The sequence below is a fragment of the Jaculus jaculus genome, chromosome 11, assembly GCF_020740685.1.
Source record: "Jaculus jaculus isolate mJacJac1 chromosome 11, mJacJac1.mat.Y.cur, whole genome shotgun sequence".
In the NCBI taxonomy this organism is placed as follows: Eukaryota; Metazoa; Chordata; class Mammalia; order Rodentia; family Dipodidae; genus Jaculus; species Jaculus jaculus.
The window spans coordinates 105,022,754-105,040,395 of NC_059112.1; the positions used below are offsets into that span (position 1 = coordinate 105,022,754).

Sequence of the window (17,642 nt, forward strand, 5' to 3'; positions counted from 1 at the left end):
CCCTTGTGCATCTGGCTAACGTGGGACCTGGGGAACCGAGCCTCGAACCGGGGTCCTTAGGCTTCACAGGCAAGCGCTTAACCGCTAAGCCATCTCTCCAGCCCTTCCTTTATCTTTTACTTTAGCATTTTATTTTGTACTTGTAGCTCTGCTACGATGTCTCAGGCCGAGGAGACCCTGTGGTCTCAGTATGAGGACCTCAGCCTCATCGGCATGGGCGCCTATTCGAGCGTCCGAAAGGCTCACCACCGCTCAACAGGAGTCACGGTGGCCATCAAGGTCCTGGAGAAGCGGCGTAGAGTTCACACAGTTGCACAGGAGGTGGAAATAATGAAGATACTCGCACACCCGAACACGGTGTCGCTATTTCAGATAGTTGATACAAAAGACAACATCTACTTGGGTCTGGAATTTTGCCAGAAAGAGCTGCTGGAACACATCTCCATGAAGGGCTGCTTGCAGGAGGATTTTCAGACAAATCTTAGATGCCATCTCTTACTGCCACAGCCATGGAATAGTATACCAACCCATAAAGCCAGACAACATCATGGTGGATGACAGGGGTAAGGTCACAGTCATAGACTTCGGCCTGGCCAGCAGATTTTTGCCAGGACAAATGCTGACCAAGTACTGTGGGACTTACAAGTACACGCTTCCAGAAGCTATCTCTTTCAAAGCATAATATGGCCCTAAAAAGGACATGTGGTCCTTGGGAGCCCCTCTCTATTATATGGTAACCGGGACTATCCCTTTTAACTCTGATGAACGCAGGGAGCTCTGCCTGAAGATCACCACAGGGGATTGTAAGGTACCTGAAGGCCTCTCTGATGAATTGAAGGATCTCATTAGGCTTTTTACTAACTGCAGATACAGAACGGAGGCCAACAATAGAAATTATGAATCACCATTGGCTCGAGCAGGGACAAGGGGTTCAGAAAATCGTGAGCCACTCGCCAGACAGCTGAGCAGGAACATCATATCACTTACGGAATTCATGCAATTTGATGTAGATGACACCCTTGAAGACATCCAGGAACATAAGTATGACGAAATCATGGCAATGTATCTCACAGCATTGTCCGAGGCACAGAGCAGGATGGGGGTCAAGGCTGAAGACAAGCCTGTCTGTCCAGGATCGATGCCTCTCCCCACCCCCACTGATCGTGCTGCCTTCCCTGTGACCCCCAAGATGGAACATCCCGCGCCTGTGTTTCGGACACTGTCTTCAGGCTTCACAGCACAGGAACAGACTGAGGATGGGCAGCAGGCAGAGCCTAAGGATTTCAGGGTTGCCAGTTTACCCAACCTGCACATATCCTGGCCACGAAGAGGCCCCCTGTCAAGCTGAGTTCCGAATGTCCTCGCCCCAATACTGCTCCAGCCTCCCGCTGTCCCAGCCCTGGGCCACAGCTCCTGCAGAAGGCACGTCATACAACTAAAGAAGACTGAGGTCCCAAGGCCCTGGAGCAGATCAGCCCCGCGGTAACAAAAGACAAGCCGGCAGCATCAACCCAGGGCAGCCAGGAGCGAGGGAGGATGCTGGAGCTCCCCGAGCACATGGCGAACATTTCTGAATGGGACACTGAGCCCTCGAACCGCCTGCGCAGCCACTTGAAGGCCTTGCGCGGCAGAATCCAAAGCGGCCGAGAAGAGCGTCCACTGCGGGCCTGCCCGGGACCTCCGCCTCTTCCGGAAGCGCGTGTTTCACAGCAAGCAGTGGATATCCAGGAAGACGATGACACCCCCGTCACCCCAGTAGACACGAGCATGTGTATTCCGTGTGTGTGGCCCAAGAGGCAAGGTCCAACCCTCCTGAGCAGTCGTCTGTGCCCTCTTCTGCCAGCTCCCCTCTCCTCGCCACTCCTGCACCCTCCCGCTGCTTCTCCCAGAGCCTGGACAGAATACACTTGTATTGACATCACCACTCAGTGTGTGGTGATTTTTTAAACATATTTTAATCCAAAGTTGCCTGAGAAGGCTGTTTCACTGCACGCCTTCCCAGAACCTCCACCTTTTCAGGAAGCATGTGTCCCCAGTGCAAGCAGTGGACGGTTGTGAAGACCACGAAGACCCCAGCAATCTGTAGACAGTCAGGTGTGTGTACATCTCTGTGGTGACAACAGGAAAGGGAAGAAAAGACCCTCCTGAGCAGACGTCATATGACATCTTAGGTGCAAGCTCCCCTTCCCCTGCAGCCTCCTCTCCCCCTCCTCCCTGAGACTTGAAAGAATATATCCGTGTTGATTTTAACCATAGAGCATGTGATTTTATTTTTACATTTGCTTCAGAAAACTAATATGTATGGGTAAACAATATTTAGTAATTAAATGTGGAAAGCACTAGCTAAAGGAAAAAGAAGCACAAACTTATAAGCAGCAAATGAAGGATAGTGTGTACGACCCCAGGGTCCACAGGTCCTTGGGTGAGGATAAGGTTTCCCCTCTTCTGAGCGTAGTTCATGTCAAGTTTGTATGTGAAGACACATTCAAAAGCTCATCTTTGGGGCTGGAGAGGTGGCTTAGCGGTTAAGCGCTTGCCTGTGAAGCCTAAGGACCCCGGTTCGAGGCTCGATTCTCCAGGACCCACGTTAGCCAGATGCACAAGGGGGTGCACGCATCTGGAGTTCGTTTGCAGTGGCTGGAGGCCCTGGCGCGCCCATTCTCTCTCTATGTGCCTCTTTCTCTCTCTCTCTCTGTCGCTCTCAAATAAATAAAAATAAACAAAAAAATTTAAAAAAAAAAAAAAAAAGCTCATCTTTCCATTGAGGGTAGAGAGGGCTTCCAATGACCACAGTCCCAAGATAATTTCTTTTTGGAGAAAGAAATACACACACACACACACACACACACACACACACACACACACAGACGGGGGGGGGGATAAATATAGACAAACCAGGGCCAGAGCAATTGTATGGTCCTTATGCTTCACAGGCAAGTGCCTTAATTGCTAAGCCATCCCTCCAACCCAGTCCAAAACAATTTATATAGCTCCAAGTTTACTTATAACTTGCAATGTCATTAAAAAAAGCTCGTATTGTTTTCCGTTTTTGCATCAATGTCTGTCCTTCACATCCCTGGTCACTCAGGCAGAGAAGCTTAGGTTTATTTGCAATTCTTTTCTATTTTCACATTCTAGGAATGGAACCCAGGTCCTTGAACATGGCAGGCAAGGACTCTGCTATTAAGCCATTCCACAGACCTTAACCCATATCATGTTCGTTTCCCCTCCTCTGTCTCTTGCCTGATTATTTCAGAATCTATTCCTGGGTTACTATTTCACTTTCCTTGACCACACCCTTTTCTTTATGCCCCCAAACAGACTCCAGTTTATAGCATTGTAGGAATCACCTTATTGCCGGGAGAAACATGTAGCCAAAAGCACTGTGTTGGAAGTAAGACTTTATTTCAGAACATAGTTTGAGCAGAAGTTTCACCACGGGAATGACATGGAAAAGAAGCCAACCAAGCATCACATCTTGCCACAGCAACAAAGGAAGTAATCTGAATGAGCTCACTGTGAATACCCTGAGGGATGGGCTCATAAGCCTCAAAGACTGCCCTAGACATCACACTTCCTCTAGGAAGGTTCCACAACCTTCCCAAATTGCCAACAATTGGGGATCAAGTATTCAAAACACATGAGTCTATGGGAGGCATTTCACATTCAGGTCATAAGCTTCTTCCCCTGGCCTCCGTAGTCTTATTGCCATCTTTTTTTTAAAAAAATATTTTATTTATTAATTTAGTTAGTTAGTTGACAGAGAAAGAGGGAGAGTGAGAGAATGGGCTCGCCAGGGCCTCCAGCCACTGCAAATGAACTCCAGACACGACCCCCTTATGTATCTGGCTGATGTGGCTTATTGCCATCTTATGAGGCAAAATGCATTTAGTCCAACTTTGAAAGTACCCTTAGTCTTCACCAGTCCCAACACTGTTTGAAAGTCTGAAGTCTCATGTGAGACTGTCATTTGAGACAACTTATTAACTGTGAGCCTGTAAAACCAAAACACAAATTTCATACTTCCAACACATGGTAGCACAGAGTAAATACTCCCATTGCAAAAAGAAGGCATAGCAAGGGAAAACTAAATCAATGTAAGATGGAAAATCTTCAGGGCAAACATCAAATCCTGCAGTCCTGTGTCTGGCGCCTGGAACGGCGAAAAAATCCTATGGGTTTCAAAACGCTTTGAGAACTGTCCACCCCTCCCCCAGACGTGCTGGCTGCAGTCAGGGCAGACCCACCCTGAGGCTGCAGCTGTCCTTGGTGGGCATTCCGCAGTCCTGGCCTCCTCCTAATCCAAGGGTCTCCACAGCCACCCAAGGCTCATCTTCAGAGCTCCATTCAAAGGCCTCCAAGGACCTCCCTGCAGGGACCTCTACTCTGCCTCGCACTGACCTGAAATCATGGGTGACCTCCACGACCCTGTATTTCCTGCACTTGTCAAACGTGTAAGACCAGCACCAGGAGGACTGCCAAGCCTGCTCACATTTGCCTGTGTTTTTTCCTCTGCCAGACACACCAGCACATTTACCTTTAAACTCAACTTTCCTCCATTTCTCAGAACATAGGCTGAGGGTAGCAGCCTCTCCACCAGATCACCACACAAACTGCTTCTAGGCCAGCTGGTAAAGTCTCCTTTCCTCTCTGAAACCTCGTATGCTGAGCCAGCACGGTCCCCATTTCTATGCTATGGTCTTTCAAACTCTCACCAGAATGACCTTTCCAAGCTCTGCTTAACATCCTTTGAGGCCTCTCTAGTCCAGAGTTCCAAATCTGTCCACATTCCTCCCACACTCAAGTCTCCTCCCACGGTCCTCCTCACTGCAGCAGGGGCCTCATTACCATGTTATGTAGCAGTTACTATCTTGTTTCTGGGCACACCAAGCAGCCTAAACAGTTTATGGGACAAAAGGGTTTATTTCAGGTAACAGTTTTGCGTGGAAGCTTCATGTTGGTGGTGACGCATGGTGAGAAGACAACTGAAATCGACATCGTGTCACTGCAGGGGGGAAGGACATAATCTGAATCAGCCATGACTAAACGTCCAGTGGGATGGACAAATAAAACTCAAGGTTCACTGTCAATCCTCGGTGGTACACCTCCTCCAGCAAAGTTCCCCTTCCAAGGAGTCCAAAGCCTTTCCAATTGCCACCAGCTGGGGATCATGTGTTACTGTATTCAGATCTTCCAACTCTGAGCAAAACAGTCCATTGAGCTGTACTTATAGCACGGCAAGGTGTCTCTCAAGCCAAGGATTCAAGTCGTTCCACATTCCTCTTGAAAACCAGCTCCAAAAGGCCAAACCACACAGTCAGGTTTCAAGCAGCAATGACCCCACTTACAGAATCATCTTTACTGCCACAGTCAGGTTTGCACCACTGGCAGAAATCACCTGACCAAGGGCAGCTTGTGGGGGGAAGAAGGCTTATTTTGGCTTACAGACTTAAGAGGGAAGCTCCATGACAGCAAGGAAAACAATGGCATGAACACAGGATGGACATCATCTTCTAGCCAATATCAGGTGGCCAACAACAACAGGAGTATGTGCCAAACACTGGTAAGAGGAAGCTGGTTATAACACCCATAAGCCCCCCCCCCCCCAATACACTGCCTGCAATAGGCGTTAATTCCCAAATCTCCATCATCTGGAAACCTAGTATTCAGAACACCTAAATTTATGGGGGACACCTGAATCAAACCACCACATTCCACCTTTGGTCCCCATACACTCATAACGATGTGTGATGTAAAATGCAATGCATTCATTCAAATTTAAAAGTCCCCATTGTTTTTGTCACTCCCAATGATCTTCAAACATCTCCATAGCCCCAAGTCTTTTAATTGAGCCATAATACCAAAAATAAACCCAAAAAAGCCATAATGGCACAGAATCAACATTCACACTGCAAAGATGACATTGGATATAGCAAAGAAATATTCAACCACTATGAGATTTAAAACAACCAGAACAAAAATCAAACTCTGTAGCTCCAAGTCCAGCAACTCTAGTCAGTGACAAATCTCCAAGTCCAATAATTCTAACCAATGGCAAGTCCCTAGAGTGCCAACTCTACTCACCAGCTAGGCTACTCACAGACCTGGAAAACTTGATGTGGGGTTGGCATCTCTTTATAGCAGCCTCTCATAGTCCCGGCATCTCCACTGGGTCTCCACTGCAACCCACAGTTCATCCTCATGGCTCCATCAGGTCTTCATGCAGGCAATCCAGCAAACCTGCTTCACATCACCCATGGTTGTTTCCAAACATAAGACAATGCTGCAAATTCAATATCCCACTCTTTCCTGCATTTCTCATATCCCACAATACAAAGTGGGGTGCCTATTTGTTAATCCAGGCTGGAATAATTCAGACTTGAAGAACAGACACTCCTTTTGCATTCAGTCCTCTTCAAAAGACTGCATTCTTTCCATTACTCCAATGCAGGTCAGCTGGCCCAATCTCAATGGTTATAATCTCCCATACAATTGCAGCTGAACAACATGTATTGGACCAAAGATTTCATTTTTGGGCCATTTCCCTCTGCTCACACCAGTCCATTTCTATGGAATGGAACCCTGCTCAAATTCTCAGGACACAGGCATAATAGCAAGCCTCTCACACAAACTGCTTCTAGCCCAGTGCAGGCAAAGCTGTTTCCTACCCTTATAAGCCAAACATCACAGTCCATAGTTCTTAATGCATTGAGCTCTTTCAACTTTGACCAGAACAGTTCTTCAGCATATACTTACAGCACTGCAAGGCATCTCTTAGGCCAAGGCTTCACATCCTTCCACATTCCTTGTGAAAATCAGCTCCAAAAGCCCAAAGCAACAGTCAGGTTTCAAGCAACACCACCACTCTCAGTACCAACTTTACCATTGCAGTCAGGTTCACATTGCTTGTAGAAAACACAAAAAACAAAGGAAACAAAGGTTTATTTTAGCTTACAGACTCGAGGGAAAGCTCCATGAAGGCAGGGAAAAACGATGGTGTGTGTGGAAGGTGGACATTACCTCCTGGCAGACATCAGGTGGGCATCAACAACAGGAGATTTTGCCAAACACTGACAACAGAAAGCTGGATATAACACCCACAAGCCAGCCCCCAACAATGCACTGCCTCCAGGAGACATTAATTGCCAAATCTCCATCATCTGGGAGCCTAGCATTCAGAACACCTAAGTTTATTGGGGACACCTGAACTAAACCACCATATTCCACCCCTGGCCATACACTGATAACCACACATGATGTAAAATGCAATGCATTCGTTCGACTTTGAATGTCCCCAGTGTTTTATCACTTGCAATGATGTTCAAAACTCCCTATGGTCCAAAGTCATCTAACTGAGCCATAATACCAAAAGTAAACTTAAAAACCCACAATGCCACTGGGCCTGGTGGTGCACGCCTTTAATCCCAGCACTTGGGAGGCACACATAGGAGGATCAACATGAGTTTGAGGCCACCTTGAGACTACACAGTGAATTCCAGGTCAGCCCGAGCAACAGTGAGACTCTATTTCAGAAAAAAAAAACAAAACAAAACCATAATGCCACCAAATCGACATTCACACTGCAAAATGGCATAGCCAAGAAATATTCAACCAATACAAGATTAAAAAAACCAAAAACAGGGAAAACATCAACCTCTGTAGCTCCAAGTCCAACAACTCCAATCAGTGAAAAATCTCCAAGACCAATAATTCTAACCAATGGAAGCCTCTGGAGTTCTAATTCCCTCTCTCCAGCTAGGCTATTCACAGTCCTGGAAAACTTCATACATGGGCAGCAGCTTTCCTTAGCAGCCGTCCTGTGGTCCCTGCATCTCCACTGGGTTTCCACTGTAGCCCATGGTTCATTCTCACGGCTCCATCAGGTCTCCATGCAGGCATCCAGCAAACCTGCTGCACACTGCCCATGGCTGTTTCCAAACACAAGACCGTGCTCCAAATTCAATGACCCTCTCTTTCCTGTATTTCTCACACTCCACAGCACAAGGTGGGGTGCCACTTTGTTAATCCAGAGGAATGAGGCAGACTTTGAAGAACAGGACACTTCTTCAGCCGACTCTGCACTCTTTCTGTTGAACAATGCAGGTCAGCTGGCCCAATGTCAATGGTTGTAATCTCTCATTCAATTGCAGCTGAATGGGTAGAAGTTTCAGAAAAAAGATCTCATTTCTGTGCCATATCTCTATGCTTACACTAAGCCATTTCTACGTAATGCAAACGTGCTCAAGTTCTCAGAACATGAGCATCACCACAAGCCGCTCACACAAAATGCTTCTAGCCCAGTCCTGGCAAAGCTCTTCATCACCCTCATAAGCCAAACCTCCTAGACAATAGTTCTTACTGCATTGAGCTCTTTCAACTCTGACCAGAATAGTTCATCAAGGTATACTTAGGCCAAGGCATCTCTTAGGCCAAGGTTTCAAATCCTTCCACATTCCTAATGAAAATCTGTTCCAAAAGGCCAAAGCCACAGGTCAAGTTTCAAGCAGCTATGACCACACCCTTGGGACCAACTTTACTGTTGCAGTTAGGTTCACACTGCTTGAAGAAAAACACTGGACCAAGAGCAGCTTGTGGAACATAAAGGTTTATTTTGGGTTATATTCGAGAGGGAAGCTCCATGATGGGAGCAGAAAACGATAGCCTGAGCAGAAATTGTACAATTCCTGCTGGCCAACACCAGGACAACAACAGGGGAGTGTTCCAAACAGTGGGAAGAAGAAGCTGGCGGTTACACCCATAAGCCCACTGCCAACAACACACTGCCTCCCGGAAGCATTAATTCCCTAGTGTTCATCATTTGGGAACCTAGCTTTTCAGAACACCTAAGTTTATGGCAGATACCTGAAGCAAACCACCACATTCCTCTCCTGGCCCCTATAAGCTGATAACCACACATGATGTAAAATCCAATGCATTCATTTAAGTTTAGAAGTCCCCATAGTTTTTGTCACTCACAATGATGTTGAAACCCTGCCACAGTCCAGATCTTTTAACTGAACCATAATACCAAAAATAAACCAAAAACCCATAATGGCTAAGAATCAACTTTCACATTGCAAAGATGGCACTGGGCATAGCAAAGAAATATTCAACAAATACCAGATTTAAAACAACCAGGGCAAACACCAAACTCTGTAGCTCCAGGTCCAACAACTCTAATCAGTGATAAATCTCTAAGTCCAATAATTCTAATCCATGACAAGTGTCTGGAGTTCCAATTTCACCCCTCCAGCTAGCCAACTAATAGTAGTGGAAAACTTCAGTCACGGCTGGGAGCTCTCCTTGGCAGCCATATTGAGGTCCCAGCATCTCTACTGGGTCTCCACTGAAACTCTCGGTCCATCCTCACAGAACCATTGGGTCTCAATGCTGGCAATCAGGCAAGCCTGCTTTCACACTGCCCATGCCATTTCCAAAACAAACAAACAAAAAACCCATAATACTGTGCTGCCAATTCAACGACGCTCTCTTTCCTGCATTTCTCATACTCTACAATGTCAGGTGGGGTGCCAGTTTGTTAATCCAGGGGGGAATGAAGCAGACTTTGAAGAACAGGACATACTTTCAAAAGACTGCATTCTTTCTGTTGTATCAATGCAAGTCAGCTGGCAAAAACTCAATGGTTATAATCTCTTATACAATTGTAGCTTAAAGGGCAGAAGTTTTAGACCAAAGATTTCATTTCTGTGCCATTTCCCTCTGCTCACACCAGTCCATTTCTACACAATGCAACCCTGCACAAATTCTCAGAACACGGGCATAACACCCGGCCAATCACAAAACTGCTTCTAGCCCAGTCCAGGCAAAGTTCTTTCTCATGCACATAAGCCAAGCTTCACCGTCACTGTCCATAGTTTTTAATGTGCTGAGGCTTTTCAACTCTGAAGAGAACAGTCCATCAAGTTGTACTTACAGCAGTGCAAGGCCTCCTTAGTCTAAAGGTTCAAATCCTCCCACATTCCTCTTGAAAACCAGCTCCAAAAGGCCAAAGCCACACAGTCATGATTCAAGCAGCAATGACCTCACTCTCGGGACCAAGTTTAAGGCAGCAGTCACGCTCACAATGCCTGTAGGAAACACCTGACCAGGAGCAGCTAGTGGGGAAGAAAGATTTATTTTGGCTTACAGACTTCAAGGGGAAGCTCCATGTTGACAGCGAAAAACGATGGCCTGAGCAGAACTTGGACATCAACCTCCTCGCCAACACTAGGTGGCCAACAAACAACAGGAGAGTGTGCCAAACATTGGCAAGAGGAAGCTGGTTATAATCCCCTAAGTCCTCACCCAACAATACACTGCCTCCAAGAGGCATCACTTCCCATGTTTCCATCAGCTGGGAACCTAGAATTCTGAAGACCTTAAGTTTATAAGGGACAACCGAATCAAAACTCCACACTTGGTACCCACAATCTGATAACCATATGTGATGTAATACGCAATGCATTTATCCAAGTTTAAAAGTCTCCATCATTTTTTCGTTCCCAATGATGTTCACACATCGCCAAAGTCCAAAGTCTTTTAACTGAGCTATAATACCAAAAATATACCAGAAAACACAGAACATTCTCACTGCAAACATGGCCTTGGGCATAACAAAGAAATAGTCAACCAACACAGGATTTAAAGTAACCAGGGAAAACATCAAACTTTGTAGCTCAAGTACAACGCCTAGTCAGTGACAAATCTCCAACTTCAATAATTCTCACCCATGAACAGTTTTCTAACCAATGAACAGTCTTCAGAATCTCAATTCTGCACCTACAGCTGTGCTACCCACAGGCCTGGAAAATACCACAAGGGGCCAGCAGTTCTCCTTAGCAGCCTTTTCATGTTCCTGGCAGCTCCACTGGGTCTCCACTGCAACACACGGTCCATCCTTACGGCTCCATTGTGTCTCCATGCAGGCAATGCAGCAAACCTGCTTCCCATTGCCCATGGCAGTTTCTAAAACACAAAACCATGATGCAAATTAAATGATCCTCTCTTTCTGCATTTCTCATACTCCACAATAGCATGTGTTGTGCCAATTTATTAACCTAGGCTGGAATGAAGCAGACTTTGAAGAACAGGACACTTCAGCATTCAGGCCACTTCAAGAGACTACATCCTGTCTGTTGTTCTAATGCAGGTCTGCTCATCTAACCTCAATGGTTGTAATCTCACACAACTGCAGCTGAACAGGCAGAAGTTTTGAACCAAAAATTTAATTTTTGTGCCATATCCCTGTGCTCATACCAGCCCATTTTTGTGCAATGCAACCCGGCACAAATTGTCAGGACATGGGCATAACAGCAAGCTTCTCACACAAACCACTTCTATCCCAGTCCAGGCAAAGCTCTTTCTCACCCTCATGAGCCGAACCTCACCATCCATACTTCTTACTGCATTCAGGTCCTTCAACTCTGACCAGAATAGTCCATTAACCTGTACTTACAGCAGTGCAAGGCATCTTTTGGCCAAGGTTTCAAATCCTTCCACATTCCTCTTGCAAACAAGCTCCAAAAGGCCAAAGCCACACAGTCACATTTCAAGGAGCAATGAACCCACTCTCAGGACCAACTTTACTGTTGTAGTCAAGATCACATTGCTTGCAGAAAACACTCAACCAAAAGCAGCTTGTGAGAAGAAAGGTTTATTTTGACTTACAGGCTCAATAGGAAGCTCCATGATGGCAGGTGAAAATGATGGCATGAGCAGAAGGTGGACATCACCTCCTGGTCAACCTCAGGTGGACACCAACCAACAGGACAGTCTACAAAAACACTGTCATCAAAAAGCTGGTTATAACACCCATAATCATGCTGCAAAAATACACTGACTCCAGGTGGCATTAATTCCCATTCCATCACCTGGGAGCCTAACATTCAGAACACCTAATATTACAAAGGACACCTGAATCAAATCCCACATTCTGCCTCTAGGCCCAAAAACTGATAACCACATGTGATGTAAAATGCAATGCATTTATTCAAGTTTAAAAGTTTCTATCATTTTTGTCACTCCCAATGATGTTCAAACATCCCTATAGCCTGAAGTCTTTTAACTAAGCCAACATAAAAACACCTAATGCCACTGAATTAACATTCACACTTCAAAGATGGTATTGGATTTAGCAAAGAAATTTTCAACCAATACAAGATTTAAAAGAACCAGGGCCATTGGGCTAGGCAGAGCTTCCCTCCAATCCCTGTACTCAGGAGGCAGAGGTAGGATGATCACTGTGAGTTTGAGGCTAGTCTAAGACTACATAGTGTATTGCAGATCAGCTTGGGCTAGAGTGAAACTCTACATTGAAAAACCAAAGTAAATAAATAAATGAATAAAAACAACCCAGACCAACATCAAACTGTAGCTCCAAGTTTAACAACTCTAGCCAGTGACAAATCTTCAAGTCCAATAATTCTAACCAAAGTCAAGTCTTGGGAGTTCCAATTTTGCTTCTCCTCCTAGGCTACTCACAGACCTGGCTAACAGCAGGTGGACCTCAACAACAGGAGAGTATGCCAAACACTGGTAACAGGAAGCTGGCTATAACACCCATAAGCCCACCTCTAACAATATACTGCCTCCAGGAGGCATTAATTCCCAATCTTCATCAGCTGGGAGCCTTGCATTCAGAATACCTAAGTTTATAAGGGACACCCGAAGCAAACTACCACATTTGGTCCCTGGCCTCATACACAGATAACCATACATGATGAACAATGTAGTGAATTCATCCAACTTTAAATGTTCCCATTGTTTTTGTCACTCACAATAATGTTCAAATATCCCCATAGCCCAAAGTCTTTTAACTAATACATAATACCAAAAACAAACCAAAAAAACCCCATCACATTCACACTGTAAAGATGGCATTGGATATAGCAAAGAAATATTCAACCATTACCAGATTTAAAACAACCAGGGCAAACATCAAACTCTGTTGCTTCAAGTCTAACAACTCTAGTAATGATTAAAACTCCAAGTCTAATAATTCCAATCAATGAAATTTGTCTGGTCTTCTAATTCCACTCCTGCAGCTAGACTACTCACCGGTCTGGAAAACTTCATGTGGGGAAAACAGCTCTCTTAGCAGCCCTCTTGTGGTCCAAGCATCTCTACTGGGTCTCCATTGCACACCAAGGTCCAGCCTCAAGGTTCCATTGGATTTCCAAGCACAAAATTTACCAAACCTGCTTCTCACTGTCATGGCCATTTCAACAAAAAAAGACCATGCTTCAAATTCAATGACCCTCTCTGACCTGCATTTCTTATACTCCACAATACCAGGTGGGGTGCCAATTTGTTAATTCAGGGAGGAATGAAGCAGACTTTGAAGAAAAGGATACTCCCTCAGCATTCAGGCCCCTTCAAGAGACTGCATTCTGTCTGTTGTCTCAATGCAGGTGTGCTGGCCCAATCTCAGTGGCTGTAATCTCTCATACAATTGCAGTCAAATGGGCAGAAGTTGTGGCCAAAGATTTCATTGCTATGCCATATCCCTCTGGTCTCACTAGGCCATTTCTATGCAATACATCCCTGCACTAATTCTCAGGACATGGTCATAACAGCAAGTTTCTCACACAAACTGCTTCTAGCCCAGTCCTAGGATAGCTATTTCTCACTCTTATAAGCCAAACCTCATAGTCTATAGTTCTTAATGCATCCAGGTCTCTCAACTCTGACCAGAATAGTCCATCAAGCCAGTCAGTCCAAGTGCCAGGGGTCTCTTAGGTCAAAGTTTCAAATTCTTACACATTCCTCTTGAAAACCAGCTCCAAAAGGTCAAAGCAACACAATCAGGTTTCAAGCAGGAATTACTCCTCTCTCAGGACCAACTTTACTGTTGAAGTCAGGTTCACATTGCTGGCAGAAAACATTTTGGCCTAAAGACTCAAGAGAAAGCTCCATGTTGGCAGGGGGAAATGATGGTATGAGCACAAGCTGGACATTACCTCCTGTCCAACATCAGGTGGCCAACAACAACCGAAGAGTGTGCCAAACACTCCAAGATAAAGCTGGTTATAACACACATAAGCCCGCCCCCTACAATACACTACCTCCAGAAGGCATTAATTCCCAAATATCCATCATCTGGGATCCTAGCATTCAGAACACCTAGGTTTATGGGGGACACCTGAACCAAACCACCATACCTGGGTTTCACTGAAAAAGTGACAGACTTGTGTTTAGACCACACACTTGCTACTTCTGCACCCTGTGACCTTGGGGGGCATACATTAGCCTCTAAGTTCTGGCTTACCAACCTCTAATATGGGTGCAGAGACTGGAAACAAAGCTCAGTGGTAGAGCATTTACCTAGCATTTTAGGGCTCTGGTCCAATACCCAGCACAGCCATAGAATACAACATGGTCCACAGCTGTGCAGGTAAAAGAGAGCACAGGTAAGTGCTCAAGACTGAGGGTGTGATCTGAGTCAGGCCTGGGACTAGCTGGCTACTAAACACTTTCAGATCTAGTGTAGGACCGCTGCATTATGCAGATCAGGTTAGTGAAGATGTCATAAACATTGCTGGAAACTCACGTTTTGGAGGGGCTACCCAGGGCCAATGGGACTAATGAATACTCAGGATTCCTGAAGGATGCTCCTACTGTTGATCCATGGGGCTGGAATTCATGGCAAGTATTCTTCCTGGCACCAGCAGTACCACCAGGTGGTGAATGAGAGATGCCATCCTCCCACCATGGATCCTGGGGGGGAGAGATGTCCTCAGGGCTCCTTGGGAGATGGAAGTCAAGAACAAGTTCAGGGCTGGGTTGATCTCCAGCATCACAACAAAATCTGCATGTGGCTAGGCCCTGAGGGCCTCACTCAGTTCTCACATTCCAACATCTGTTTGTTCAGTCAAGACAGCGGGTGCCTGCCTTCTAGACGTTTCTTCACTTTCTCCAAAGTGGCCACTGCCCTCATTCTCACTCTTCTAGTGCCCAGATGACTTACCTGTTCTCATTATTTCTCTACACATCCCAGGTTAGAATTATCAAACACAGCATTAATGCCTTCAAACTGAGAGTGCCGCGTGCAATGGTGCGTGCATGCTACCTCAGAAGTCAGGGGATGGGGCAGGAGGAGGAAAAGCTCAAGGCCATATTGGGTTCTACAGTGAGAACTTGTCTCAAGAGAGAACATTGTAGGGCTGGGAAAGATGATTCATTGGTCAGAGTGCTTGCTGCTCAAGCTTGAGGAACTGAGTTTGATTCCCAGCACCAATGTAAAAACTGTGCATGGCTGTGCATGCCTGTAATCCCAGGGCTCACAGGGAGACAAGAGAACTTGCCAGAGGAATTAACCACCCAGACCCGGACCCCCGCAGGGCACCCACATGCCAGGGGAATGAGATGCCATCACCCGACTCCTATGGGACATCCACCTGCCAAAGGAATGAGCCACCCCGACCCCGATGCCCGCCAGGCACCCACCTGCCAGTTACGGCATCGAAGGTCCGCAGACGAGCCTCAGTGCTGGAGAGGACGTCCTGGGAAAGGGCGGGAAGAGCTGCGGAGCTGAGGAGGCGGGGTGGGGGCGGGGCCAAGATGGCGGGGCCAAGATGGCGGGGCCAAGATGGCGGGGCCAAGATGGCGGGGCCAAGATGGCGGGGCCAAGATGGCGGGAGTAGGGGGCGGGGCTCTCCGCTGGCTAGGGGGCGGGGCTTGAATCGGGGGCGTGTCCTAGAGAGTGGGCGGCCGAGCTGGGGCGGAGCTCTCACAGCTCGGGGCGGGGCTTGAAAGCAGAGGCGGGGCTGGGGACTGACGACCCGGAGGCGGAGCTCCAGAGCGGCGGCTAGGAGGCGGCGTGAGGTGTTGCTCGGGGTCCAGGAGAAGGGCTTGCGGTTCGGAGTCTTCCGAGCGGCCCAGATGTGGGGCTTGTGGCCTGATGCGGGCCTAGTCGGGGCGGCGGGTGGCCGGGTCTTGATGCTGCACGTGGGGCAGGTCCGTCCGGGTTGGCACTTGGGAGGCGGGACCCCATCCGCGTTTGCGCTCAGGGACAGGCGCGCTCCCTGCAAAGGTCGGGTCTGGCCACAGGCCACCTTAACGATTCTTGGTCCTCTACTCACTCGCCCGTCGTTGGTCCGGATGGCTTTATCCTAGCATCCAACTCGGCGCTAGCAAGGGCACGCTCACGCTTCCTCAGCCTTTGCGTCTGTCACCCAACAGCACCCAAGACTTACTAGGCACCTACTGCATGCTTGGCACTGTCAGGCACCGGGGCTGCCAGAGTCGCCGGAGGAGGCGGAGGAAGGCGAGAGCAGGAGGATGAGGAGGGGCTGCAGAAGGCCGTCTTCTGGATAGGCGAGTGCGCGCACTGTGAACTCACGCAGGTGCGGTTTCCGGACAGAGCCTGTGGGAATCCCAACAGGGACGAGGGAGGGCCCGCGACCCCGCACTTCCCTCCTCCCAGAGTTAGTGGAAAGGGATGACCGCTGGTCCTTTAAGTGGGGGAGGGTGGGTAGCATTGCCCATTCTCCAGTAAATAACCTCCCTGGCATGATTTGCAAGCCATCCTGATTTAAATCAGAGAGTAACCACAATAGCACACACACACACGTGCATGCGCTACACACACGCACACTGTCTCTCTCTCTCTCTCTCTCTCTCTCTCTCACACACACACACACACACACACCCCCCACATAAACGTGCGTGCAGAAAAATCCAAATAAATAAAAAGCATGGATGGGGTTCTGGTGGGGAGAGTTTAGTGGGAAAGGAAAGGGGAAAGGAGAAATATGGAGGGATCAAAGTGCATCAAAATACATGTATGAAATTGTCAAAAAAAACCAAGGACAAGCCAGGTGTGGTGGCGCACGCCTTTAATCCCAGCACTTGGGAGGCAGAGGTAGGAGGATTGCCATGAGTTCGAGGCCACCCTGAGACTCCATAGTGAATTCCAGGTCAGCCTAGGCTAGAGTGAGACCCTACCTCGAAAAACCAAAAAAAAAAAAAAAAAAAAAACAACCAAAAAAAAAAAACAAAAAAAGGTCAGTAAAAACAAAAGTTTACAATTCAAAAAAAAAAAAAAAGTAGGGCAGGGCTGGAGAGATGGCTTAGCGGTTAAGTGCTTGTCTGTGAAGCCTAAGGACGCAGGTTCGAGGCTCGATTCCCCAGGACCCACGTTAGCCAGATGCACAAGGGGTGCACACATCTGGAGTTCGTTTGCAGTGGCTGGAGGCCTGGCATTCCCATTCTCTCTCTCTCTCTCTGCCTCTTTCTCTCAAATAAATAAATAAAATTAACAAAATTTTTTAAGTAGGGCAAAACATCCAAACATACAGCCAGTCCTTGAGCTCCAAGGTTCCAGAGCCTTGTGGAACTGGGAATAGAGGTAATTAAATATATCAGTTGCAGTATCTGCCTGAGGGTGAGCACACAGCTGACAGGGTGTCCAGCAGATTTTTTTTTTTTTTTTTTTTTTTTTTAATGACAGAGTTACACCAGGGCCTCTTGCCACTGCAAACGAACTCCAGACACATGCTCCACTTTGTGAGTCTGACTTTACGTGGGTACTGGGGACTTGAACCTGGGCCAACAGGCTTTGCAAGCAAGGCCTGTAACCCCAGCAGAAGCTGTATTTCATCTTGCAGGGAAAGAGGTCCGAAGGAAGAGTGGGAGTTGTTTGC

At 47.1% G+C, this 17,642-nt stretch overlaps 1 protein-coding gene across 1 annotated transcript in view; it reads right to left on the minus strand.

Annotated features, from left to right (window-relative positions):
- Positions 1-15,509, minus strand: part of Abat (4-aminobutyrate aminotransferase) — a 120,882-nt gene extending 105,373 nt beyond the window's left edge. The window contains exons 1-2 of the mRNA XM_045161866.1: positions 15,445-15,509; positions 14,549-14,743 (exon numbers count right to left, since the gene is read on the minus strand). The gene's annotated coding sequence lies outside the window, so the exon portion shown is untranslated. The remainder of the gene's footprint in view (positions 1-14,548; positions 14,744-15,444) is intronic.
- Positions 15,510-17,642: the final 2,133 nt, after the last annotated feature.